This window comes from Trachypithecus francoisi, unplaced genomic scaffold, assembly GCF_009764315.1.
Source record: "Trachypithecus francoisi isolate TF-2019V2 unplaced genomic scaffold, Tfra_2.0 Lachesis_group3, whole genome shotgun sequence".
Lineage (NCBI taxonomy): Eukaryota > Metazoa > Chordata > Mammalia > Primates > Cercopithecidae > Trachypithecus > Trachypithecus francoisi.
In genome coordinates, this window is record NW_022681468.1 from 47609233 (window position 1) to 47622110 (window position 12878).

Below are 12878 nucleotides of genomic sequence, written 5' to 3' on the forward strand. Positions count from 1 at the left end.
GCTAACATTTTCACATGCTGTTGAAGTAGTGAGTGGTTTTTAGGTGCCATATGTGTTGGCGTAATTACATACACTGGCATAAATTGTTTGATGCAATTTCTCAAACTTATTTAAATTTGTTCTCAGAAATCAAAACAGCTCATTAGCTTCCAAGAATATGTTTGTAATTCCTGGAAAATAATTTCTTGTGGCATTTCAAGTTTGACATATGAAGTTGCCATTCTTGAGGGCTTCCTGAATTTTAGTTTTGCAGATGCTTATTAATTAAGCATCTGTCTCCTTTACTGGCTTCATCTCAACCTCACATCTAAATGTTGGTGGCCTTGGAGCTCAGTGCTGGTTCCTCTTGTAGTGCTGTGTGTTAGCTCATCTCACCCAACCCTGTGACAATTAAACATCTCTCAGCTGACTATTCCCATATTTCTCTAGCCCAGTGTTATCTTCTGAGCAACAGGCCTTTTTGACATCCCCACTTGGATGTAATGTATTTCTCAAACTTAACACATCTGAAATGAGCTACTTAGTCTCCTTCCCACCCCTCTCCGCACTTCAGTGAGTACTCCTCTCTCCCCCATAGTTGTTTTTCTCCTATTGTTCAGTAAAGGACAAAAATATCCACCCAGTTGCAAAAGCCAGATATATGGAGGTTATTCTTTTTTTTTTTTTTTTGAGAAAGAGTCTTGCTTTATCACCCAGTCTATAGTGCAACGGCATGATCATAACTCACTGCAGCCTCAAACTCCTGAGCTCAAGCAATCCTCCCGCCTTAGCCTCCCAAGTAGCTAGGATGATAGGTGCATGCCATCACACCTTACTAATTTCTTTTTGGTGGGTACAGAGTTTCACTATGATGCCCAGGTTGGTCTTGAACTCCTGGCCTCAAGTGATCCTCCTGCCTCAGCCTCCTGGGGTTACAGGCATAAGCTGCAACCAGTCAAGGGGGTTTTCTTAACACTTCTGATCCCTCATCTTCTGCCTCTATCCCTTTCCTGACTTGGATTGGATAATCCATCATCAAAGCTTGTTATGTCTGTCTCCGAAACTGTTTCAGCTCTAGCTACTTGTCTTCATCTCCACCTCACTGCTCTAGGTGAAGCCACTATCTTTCACCTGAACTCTCTTCTCCATGCTAGTCCATTCTCCACACAGTTACCACGGTGATCTTTTAAAACTACAAACAAAATCGGCAGACTTTCTTGCTTAAAACCATGCAATAGCTTTGAATTAGGGGGGAAAAAATCCAAATCTCACCCCATGGCCTGAGGCAGTATCTGGCCCCTGCCTGCCTTCACAGGTTTATCTCACCTATGAATTCCTCACTCACTCACTGCATTCCAGCCACACAGGAGTTTTCTCAGTTTTTCCAATGAATGATGCTGCTGCCACCTGCCATACTCCACCCACTTCACTCCTTCTTGTCATTCTTATCTTTCAGTTCAAACGTCACTCCCACACTCTAAAGCACCATGAACATAAGAATCTTGCCCACATGTGTTTACATGACTGAGCACAGAGCTGGCACACAGTAGACACTCAAATTTGGTACACTGAATGAAAGAATAAAGGAAGGAAGGGGAGGGGATGTACTCTAGATAAGGCCACATCCTTCTGTTATACATCTTCATAGCACTATTCTCTAGCCTTCAACCATACTTATCACAACTTACATTTTATTAGTGAGATAGGTGATTAGTTTCACCTGCCTCTTTAGACTCCATGAGAGCAGGAACATGTCTCATTTTATCCCAGAGCCTAGCACATTCCTAGCACCTGGTGGGTGCTCAGGACATGGCTGGTTGTGGTTGTTGCTGCTAAATTCTTGGTCCTTATCTCATTTTACAACTTTAACATAGCTGGGCACATCATTCTCCTTGAAGCATTACCTTCCTCTAATGCTGGATTCTAACTCTCCTACATCCCCTTTTCTGGTTCCATCTTTCTCATTCTCATATGCAGGTTCCTTTTCTGCTCTTAGTTCCCTTAAAGTTAGCATTCTGTCCATAGTAGATTCATACTGTGGAATACTGCTCCACAGTAAACAGAAACAATGATTGATACACACAACTTGTATACATCTCAGGGCATTATGCTGAGTGAAGAAAGCCAATCTCAAAATGTTATATACTGTGTGGTTTAATTTCTATAATGGTTTCAAAATGACATATAGTAATGGATAATAGATAGGTAGTTGTCAAGGGCTGGGATAGAGGAAGAAGACGAAAAAGGGAAAGCATGAGAGAGTTTGGGGGTGATGAAACTGTTCTATATCTTACTATGGTGGTGGTTACACAAATCTATATATGTGATAAAATGCTGGGTGAAGGGTACATGGGAAGTCTCTGTACAAGTTTTGCAACTTTTATGTGAGTCTCAAATTATTTCAAAATAAAAAGTTTTTTAGAAGTTAGTATTCTTTCACATCACCTGTCATCAGCGAAATACCAATTGGAGCAATGAGATACCAGTACATATCTATTAGAATGGCCCAAATCAGAACACTGACAACATCAAATGCTGGAGAGCATGTGGAGCAACAGGAATTCTGAATTATTGTAGTGGAAATGCAAAATGGTATAGCACCTTTAGAAGATAATTTGACAGTTTCTTACAAAGCTAAATATACTCTTACCAGACAATCCAGTAATCTCACTCCTTGGTGTTCATTCAAAGGAGTTGAAAACTTAAGTCTGCAAAAAATCCTGCACATGGATAGTTAGAGCAGCTTTCTTCATAACTGCCCAGACTTAGATGCAATCAAGATGTCCTCTAGTAGGTGAATGGATAAACTGTGGTACATGCAGACATTGGAATATTATTGAGTGTTAAAAAGAAATGAGCTATCAGGTTATGAAATGACATAGAGGAAACTTAAATGCACATTACTAAGTGAAAAAAGCCAATTCTGTAAAGGCTGTATACTGTATGATTCCAATGATATGACATTCTGGAAAAGGCAAAGTAATTGAGACAGTGAAAAGATAAGTGTTTGTCATAGATTGAAGGGAGGGACGGATGGAAAGGGAGGGAGGCAAAAGATAGAGGATTTTTAGGGAAGTGAAAGTATTCTGTATGATACTCCAAGGGTGGATATATGTCATTATAAATTTGTCAAAAGCCCACAGTTGGAGGTTGCAGTGAGCCAAGATCGCACCACTGCGCTCCAGCCTGGGCAACAGAATGAGACTCTGTCAAAAAAAAGATAAAAAAAAAAAACCACACCTATGAAATGTATGACACCAAGAGTGAACCCTAATGTGAACGACGGCCTTGGGTGATAACACAGTGTCTGCATAGGTTCATCAATTGTAATCAACGTGCCACTGTGGGAGAGATGTTGGTAATGGGGGAGGCTATGCATGTGTAGGGGCAGGAAGTATATGGGAAATATCCGAACCTTCTCAATTTTGCTGTGAACCTAAAACTGCTCTAAAAAATACAGTCTATTTTTTAAGAAGTTAGTATTCTTCAGGGATCCTTGAAAGCCTGCCTTTCTTTACCTCCTGTGAGCTCTCCCTGTGACTCCTCATCTACTCTTTTTTTCCCCTCATTTTGTTTTTATTATAGCATGTTTGCTTAATTTACAGCAAGCATAAAATAAGCTCGGTCCTGTTTTGATCCAGACATTCATGTTTTAAAGGTTGTACACAATATTTGTTAAAAAGAATGTACAAAAATACCGTTCTAGAAGCTTCTATAAGAGAGAAAATACAAAATTTAACCCCACAACTTTCCTCTTTGCTAGAACTGCAAACTACTGCTACAGTTTTAAATAGGCTTTTTGTTGTTTATACATCCAGGATAGTCTAAAAAAATTAAACATGCATATAAATGAATGCATAGCAGAACATGAACACTGACTGCAAACAGTAAAGAAAAGTTAGAAATACTATCAAATATACAAAGGTTCTAGAATCAATCCTTTAAACACATTCCACAACAGTATTTCAGAACCATTGTTTTGTTCTTTGTAGGCAAAGCCTAGATTACTAAAACCAAAACTGAAAAAAGTAATCCTCTAAAAGGAATTGTTTCTCTGTGATAATTCTTACTTATATCTGTAAGCAAGCAATCCGAGATTTTTTTTAATTTTAGCTTTTTATTCAGAAATGAGATTGGACATGTCAAGTCACTTTTGTCCCCAAAATGATGTTTTGAAGAAATACTAGAAATTACAAATGGTTAAGGATATTACTTCTTCATTTTTAGTCAGTTACTACACTGATAATCAAAAACTCAGAAGATGTGACTCTTGCTTAAAACTGACCAATCCTCTTTCCAAAATTACTTTAAATTTCATGGTACCACAGAATCACCTAGAATGAGTGTTGTCTTTCAACTTGCCTCATATTAAATGAACTGAGGTGGGAAAAACAAACCTCCCTCATAACGAGGCAGGCAAATTTTGATAGAAATACACAGGCCCATGCTGTAAGCATCAAAATTTCAGTTCTTTTACACTATGAACACACAAATCTTGCTTCCAACAGCTGTAAGAAAACTAAGCAATATTATGATCAACAGTGCTCCTTAAACTTTATAATAACTATATAAGAACATTTTTTCCCTTTAAAATTATTTTTGCCATTTTAAGGTGAGTTTTTGTGATGTTGTCTATGTTCCAAATCTTCACAGGAACCAGAAAAAAGCAGTGAAGCCTCCACATTTCAGTCAAAAACTCAGTCTCCCTGAAAATACTACGTAACCCAGTTTGCATAATTCCCTAAGACAGTGGGGTTAACAAAAGAACTAATCCACACTTCATCATAAATAATTATCATGGGCATAGATATGTTGACAAGACATAAAGGTCCACCCTGAACCTAAATGTGTCTGAGCAGTCAGTATTGTACTGTAGCTACGACTTCACTTTTCTGTCATTCTTATTAGCAAGCTACATTTCTAGGTTAACAATTCTACCAAATACAAATATGAAAGTTTATTTGTAATAAAATAATGTTGCAAATTATGGTCAACCACATCTTTTCACCAAATACTTCAAGCATAAAAAATGGGAATCTTTACAAAAATATATAGAGACACCACAAATTGGTAGCACCCTATAACATTAAACAAACTTGACTCTTAAGAGTGGCTTCTCAATAGCATATCATTTTGATTATGATCATTGCCTGGTACAGGGAAAACTAACAAGTGTCTTTGTAATCATAATTGCAATACTGTATTCCTGATAATTTAGGTAAACCAAACTATGAATAAGTGAATGATACACGCCTAAAAATGATCATGGCTTATATTATCAGTGGCCAGTGAACACAGGACTAGTCCAAGACCTTGATACAGATTTTGACCTAGACATAGACTGTGACTTCGACTGAGATTTGGATCTAGGTGGTTCTTTTTTCCCTAATTCCTTTTCATATCTTGAGCCAGACTTATAATGTGTCTTGGAATCTATTTTCGAGGTGCCTCTAGTTTTGGTGTGAGATGCAGACCTAGAATGTGATTCAACCTTCATTTCTTCCTTGACCTGGGACTTGGATTGTGATCTTGAATTGGATTTAGATCTTGAAAAAGATTGATTTCGGTTTTGAATCTGTCATATTCAGAATGGCTTCTGCTATGTTGATCTTCCGGTCGGTCTACTGTTTCTAGGACTATACGACCTTCTATAGTTGTAATCAGAAGACTGCCTTCTTGATCTCCTTCTTTCACAACTTTGGCTTCTAGAATGTCTGTATCTGTCATAATCATCATTGCATGAAGAACTGTACACATTCCTCCCTTCCTTGGCTCTCATCTGATTTAGTGTCTTCTGATCCCCCTAGGCAAACTTTATTTTAATCTGCCATCCACAAATCCACTTGCTGTCACAATTATGTAAAGCGTCTTCACCATCACAAACATCCTCAAATTGAACATAAGCAAATCCTCTTGGACGGCGAATGTAGAAACCAAGCAAAACATACACATCAACTATAGGACCATAATGACCAAGTTCATGCTGTAAATCTTCATACCTGGTGTCACTGGCCATGTTCCCAAAGAAGAGAGACGTGTTCAGGGATACCGGCAGCAGGACATGGCGGTGGTGTGAGTGTCAGCCTAGAGCACTAACAGTCTCAGCAAACCGTCTGCAGCTCCAGCTGCCGATCCTCCACTCCCACTTCTCATCTACAATCATACAGTTGTAATCTCTCATTCATGCTCCTGAGCTCTGTCCCTCCTTCCTGGGTTCCTGTCTTATGTGCCCACATATCTAGCAACTATACAGATCTATGTGTGTTGATCTTGAATACATTGATGCGTATATAGTGCTAATTTCTGTGACCATTCCATGAGAAAACTGTTTATTTTCTATTTATGGACACATTTTAACCTTGAAGTTTCTATATGGCACAACTAAATCACCCTTCATCAAAATCAGTGTATACTGTGACATCACAGTCTTTTCATGTGATTTGTGCACTGAACTCAACATTTTTCTGGAAGATATTATTGTATGTTCTTCCTTCTGGTTGCACCATGGAAATTCTGTGCCTTAGTCACATTTACATTTATATATATCTTTAGAAAGGCAATGCTTCAGTCCAGCAACTCTGCTGCACTTTAAGTGGAAAACAGTCTTTATTTCTCCTTTCATTTTTCAGTTTCCCACTGTGCCTCACAATTGATTTTTAAAAAAAAATTTTTAGAGGAGGTCAAACATTGTTTGAGTGTGGGGCAAATAATCTCCCAGGGAGACAGCAAATCAGTCCTTGCAGCTTTCAGCAACATTCGCAGAACAGCATCTAGACACCAGCCACAGCAGAGTGTGTGCTACAGAACAGGGCACTCAAAACAAAGTCAAAGGAAGCACTGAGAACAAGACAAATGATTTCAAAAGATGAAGAAACATTCTGCAAGAGTGGTGCCCTTAGCATCCGACCATGTCTCTGAACAAAACCCACCTATATCCGATGGTAACTTGTTTTCCTGGGCATTTGCCCTTCTCCAGGTGGCTGTTTTTATGCTTCTTGTGCTCACTGTTATCATCACTGTTTATTCTCAGGGGAAATCCATGAGATACAACTGAAATGACCTGTTGCCTAATTATGATTTTTACTGGTACAATTGGCAGTTTTGAAATGAAAATTACTTTAGGGAAATTTTTCAGAGCCCCTAAAAGAGAACATTTTTTAAGAGTTGCCTTGATTTGACTTATTTACATATCAGGTAGTTTATTTGGAGCCCAAACTCTAATGATTGTGTTTAAGACGTTTCCATGTCTTTGACTTTGCTAATATTTCAGTAATTTATGTAGCTGCTGTTCTCCAAAAATGTATATAGACAAGGAAATGATATAAAGAATTCTATAGAAGAATCAAGCATTTGAGGAAATAAAGGAATACAAAAGGAATTGAATAAAATGTATATTTTTCTACATAGCTGAATTGAGATCTTTATCAACCTAATGGACATTCCAACTGAGCTGAGGCTGAGCCCAATTCTAAAGAATAAAGGGGAAAACAGCAACATTGGGATGAAATTGTCAGTCTTTTGGACTCAGAGACATTGACTAACGTTCAATCTTAAAGACTAAAACATTGAAGGCATTAAAAAAAGGAAGGATTTAAATTTCTCTTTTTTAAAAACACTATCATTCACTTGTTTAAACATCAGGTTTTCTAAATTGATAACATTTTTATTTAATGCAGGAACAAATTAGAATTTTACCGCAAGTGGCTTTATGAATATTGTATTCAAGAATGAATAGTCAGGTAGTTTCTGCTATATTATTTCTTGGGTTCATCTAAGAGGCTGTGATCATCTGACTTTTATGATGAATAATAATAAAACACACCAATCAGGCCAAAAGCCCAGCATAGCTATGTGAATTTTTAGCTAAATGATACTTCTTTTTAAAAATGTGGTTGAATTATTTAAAGTAAGTACAATTCCATAAGCAATTAGCTAACAATGTTTTGTTTAGACCTGGTCTGAGGAATAAATGTCTTTGCTAGACAGCATGTTAACCACTAGTGTTTGATACACAGATTAATGCTTGCAACAGGGACTGGCAGGTTAAGCATTCTTCCTCAATCTTGTTTCTCTACTCTAAATACATTTACCAAACCCATTTTTGAGACTACGAAGATAAATGCCAATCTGGGCTTTGTCCAGATGATCACAAAATATAAAATACTTTCATCCTAAATAATGAGACTTTATGTTATGTTCATCTTAAAATAAGTTACAGGATCTGAAGTCTTGCATTACTTCTAGTTGACAAGGCTGAAAAAGTAAACACACAATTTAAATGTAAAATGTAAACTTTATATACAAGATCATATGTTGCCTTTGCCCTTGGATAGACTTGTGAATTTCATTTATTGGAGTTACTATAGACCAGGAAAGAGAAGAAGTAGGAGCATTTGAGGGCTACAATGCCACATTGTCTCTTCCCTTTAACCAGGAACTCAACTACAGTAAATAATACCTCAGATTTTTCTTTAAAAAAGCTTTCCAAAAGGGAAAACTCTACATACCTCTTTAGAAATATCACTCTAATTATCAGTCATTACCATTTTGAATTTCTTCTTTAAATTAGCTTTATGTTAACCAAACTATGTGCTGCTACACTTTGATGTTCTTGCCTGAGAACACATTTGATGTTCTTGCCTGAGAAATGGAGGATTGTACCTCCATTTCCCAATCCACAAGTGAATACTTCAGTTTCTGATATTTTAAATGAGAGAATCTCTAAAGTTCTTTCCAGCTCTAATAGTTTTTAGCCATTATTGTATGCTATCAAGTTCTGGCTCATGAACTTTTGGGGGACATGGATTCCTCGTTGAGTATGCAATTTAAGTTATGGACCATCTCTACAGTAATATGCACATACACATAATTTTTTGATACAGTTTTACAGTGTTTTGGGACCTTCTGAAGTCCCCAGATGTCCCTGCATCCCAGGTAAAGAACTCCTACCAGAGCACATACGTCTTCCCATTTGTGAGTTGTATAAAAAAAGACATTGCTGGTGCTTTCTGCATGACTGGAATTTTTTTTTTTTTTTTTTGTCATTTTACAGATTTATTTCTCAAGAAATGTATTGCTATGTTTGCTTTTTAAAATATACTTTAAGTTCTGGGGTACATGTGCAAAACGTGCAGGTTTATTTCATAGTTATACACGTGCCATGGTGGTTTGCTGCACCCCTCAATCCGTCATTTACATTAGGTATTTCTCCTAATGGTATTCCTCCCCTAGCCCCCCACCTCACAACACATCCGGGTGTGAGATGTTCCCCCCACCCCGTGTTCATGTGTTCTCATATACTCCCACTTATGAGTGAGAACATGCGATGTTTGATTTTCTGTTCTTGTGTTAGTTAGCTGAGAATGATGGTTTCCACTTCATCCATGTCCCTGAAAATGACATGAACTGATCCTTTTTTATGGCTGCTTAGTATTCCATGGTGTATATGTGCCACATTTTCTTTATCCAGCCTATCGATTGGGCATTTGGGTTGGTTCCAAGTCTTTGCTATTGTTAACAGTGCAGCAATAAACATACGTGTGCATGTGTCTTTATAGTAGAATGATTTATAATCCTTTTGGCATATACCCAGGGTCAAATGGTATTTCTAGTTCTAGATCCTTGAGGAATCGTTACACTGTCTTCCACAATGGTTGAACTAATTTACACTCTTACCAACAGTGTAAAATCGTTCCTATTTCTCCACATCCTCTCCAACGTCTGTTGTTTCCTGACTTTTTAATGATCACCATTCTAACTGGCATGATATGGTATCTCATTGTGGCTTTGATTTGCATTTCTCCAATGACCAGTGATGATGAGCTTTTTTTCATAGCTTGTTGGCTGCATAAATGTCTTCTTTTGAGAAGTGTGTGTTCATATCCTTCACCCACTTTTTGATGGGGATTTTTTAATTGTAAATTTGTTTAAGTTCTTTGTAGATGCTGGATATTAGCCCTTTGTCAGATGGATAGATTGCAAGCTTTTTCCCATTCTGTAGGTTGCCCGTTCACTCTGATGATATTTTCTTTGGCTGTGCAGAAGCGCTTTAGTTTAATAAGATCCCATTTGTCAATTTTGGCTTTTGTTGCCATTGCTTTTTGTGTTTTAGTCATAAAGTCTTTGCCCACGCCCATGTCCTGAATGGTATTGCCTAAGTTTTCTTTTAGGGTTTTTTTGGTTTTAGGTCTTACATTTAAGTCTTTAATCCATCTTGAGTTAATTTTTGTATAAGGTGTAAGGAAGGGATTCAGTTATGGCTAGCCAGTTTTCCCAACACCATTTATTAAATAGGGAATCCTTTCTCCATTGCTTGTTTTAGTCAGGTTTGTCAAAGACCAGATGGCTGTAGATGTGTGGTGTTATTTCTGAGGCCTCATTCTGTTCCATTGGTCTATATGTCTGTTTTGGTACAAGTACCAAGCTGTTTGGTTATTGTAGCCTTGTAGTATAGTTTGAAGTCAGGTAGTGTGATGCCTCCGACTTTGTTCCTTTTGCTTAGGATTGTATTGGCTATATGGGCTCTTTTTTGGTTCCATATGAAATATAAGGTAGTTTTTTCCAATTCTTTCGAGAAAGTCAGTGGTAGCTTGATAGGGATAGCATTGAATCTATGAATTACTTGGGGTAGTATGGCCATTTTCATAATGATTCTTCCTATCCATGAGCATGGAATGTTTTTGCATTTGTTTATGTCCTCTCATATTTCCTTGAGCAGTGGTTTGTAGTTCTCCTTGAAGAGGTCCTTCACATCCCTTGTAAGTTATATTCCTAGATATTTTCTTCTCTTTGTAGCAATTGTGAATGGGAGGTCACTCATGATTTGGCTCTCTGTTTGTCTGTTCTTGGTGTATAGGAATGCTTGTGATTTTTGCATGTTGATTTTGTATCCTGAGACTTTGCTGAAGTTGCTTATCAGCTTAAGGAGATTTTGGGCTGAGATGATGGGGTTTTCTAAATATACAGTCGTGTTATCTGCAAACAGAGACAATGTGACTTCCTCTTTTTCTGTTTGAATACCCTTTATTTCTTTCTCTTGCCTAACTGCCCTGGCCAGAACTTCCAATACTATGTTGAATAGGAGTGGTGAGAGAGGGCATACTTGTCTTGTACCAGTTTTCAAGGGGAATGCTTCTAGCTTTTGCCCATTCAGTATGATATTGGCTGTGAGTTTGTCATAAATAGGTCTTATTATTTTGAGGTATGTTCCATCAATACCTAGTTTATTGAGAGTGTGTTGAATTTTGTTGAAGGCCTTTTCTGCATCTATTGAGATAATCATGTCGTTTTTGTCATTGGTTCTGTTTATGTGCTGGATTACGTTTATTGATTTGCATATGTTGAACCAATCTTGCATCCTAGAGATGAAGCAACTTGAACATGGTGGATAAACTTTTTGATGTTCTGCTGGATATAGTTTGCCAGTATTTTATTGAGGATTTTCACTTCAATGTTCATCAGGAATATTGGCCTGAAATTTTCCTTTTTTGTAGTGTCTCTCCCAGGTTTTGGTATCAGGATGATGCTGCCCTCATAAAATGATTTAGGGAAGAATCCCTCTTTTTCTATTGTTTGGAATAGTTTCAGAAGGAATGGTACCAGCTCCTCTCTGTACCTCTGGTAGAATTCAGCTGTGAATCCGCCTGGTCCTGGACTTTTTTTGATTGGTAGGCTATTAATTACTGCCTCAATTTCAGAAGTTATTACTGGTCTATTCGGGGGTTCAACTTCTTCCTGGTTTTTTCTTAGGAGGGTGTATGTGTCCAGGAATTTATCCACTTCTTCTAGATTTTCTAGTTTACTTGTATAAAGGTGTTTATAGTATTCTCTGATGGTAGTTTGTATTTCTGTGGGATCAGTGGTGATGTCCCCTGTATCATTTTTTATTGTGTCTATTTGATTCTTTTCTCTTTTCTTCTTTATTAGTCTGGATAGTGGTCTATCAATTTTGTTGATCCATTCAAAAAACCAACTCCTGGATTCATTGATTTTTTGACGGGTTTTTTGTGTCTCTATCTTCAGTTCTGCTCTAACCTTAGTTATTTCTTGTCTTCTGCTAGCTTTTGAATGTGTTTGCTCTTGCTTCTCTAGTTCTTTTAATTGTGATGTTAGGCTGTTGAATTTAGATCTTTCCAGCTTTCTCTTGTGGGTATTTAGTGCTATAAATTTCCCTCTACACACTGCTTTATGTGTGTCCCAGAGATTCTGGTACGTTGTAACTTGTTCTCACTGGTTTCAAAGAACATCTTTGTTTCTTCCTTAATTTTTTTATTTACCCAGTAGTCATTTATGGAAGGTTGTTCAGTTTCCATGTAGTTGTGAGGTTTTGAGTGTGTTGCTTAATCCTTCATTCTAATTTGATTGCACTGTGGTCTGAGAGAGTGTTATGATTTCCATTCTTTTGCATTTGCTGAGGAGTGTTTTACTTCCAATTATGTGGTCAATTTTAGAATAAGTGTGATGTGGTGCTGAGAAGAATGTATATTCTGTTAATTTGGGGTAGAGAGATCTATAGATGTCAATTAGGTCCACTTGGTCTAGAGCTGAGTTCAAGTCCTAGATATCCTTGTTAATTTTCTTTCTTGCTGATCTGTCTAATATTGACAGTGGGCTGTTAAAGTATTCCACTATTATTGTGTGGGAGTCTAATTCTCTTTGTAGGTCTGTAAGAACTTGCTTTATGAATCTGAGTGTTCCTGTATTGGGTATATATGTATTTAGGATATTTAGCTCTTCTTGTTGCATTGATCCCTTTACCATTATGTAATGCCCTTCTTTGTCCTTTTTGATCTTTGTTGGTTTAAAATCTGGGTTTTTTTCAGATACTAGGATTACAACCCCGGTTTTTTTTGTTTATTTGTTTTTTGTTTTGCTTTCCATTTGCTTGTTAAATATTCTTC

The 12878-nt window shown here is 37.3% G+C and overlaps 1 protein-coding gene and 1 pseudogene across 2 annotated transcripts in view; one reads left to right on the top strand and one right to left on the bottom strand.

The window, feature by feature from the left end:
* SLC35F4 (solute carrier family 35 member F4) overlaps positions 1-12878 on the top strand; it is a 297365-nt gene that overhangs the window by 227392 nt on the left and 57095 nt on the right. The gene's annotated exons all lie outside the window — the stretch shown is intronic.
* On the bottom strand, positions 5258-5879 carry LOC117069581 (annotated as a pseudogene).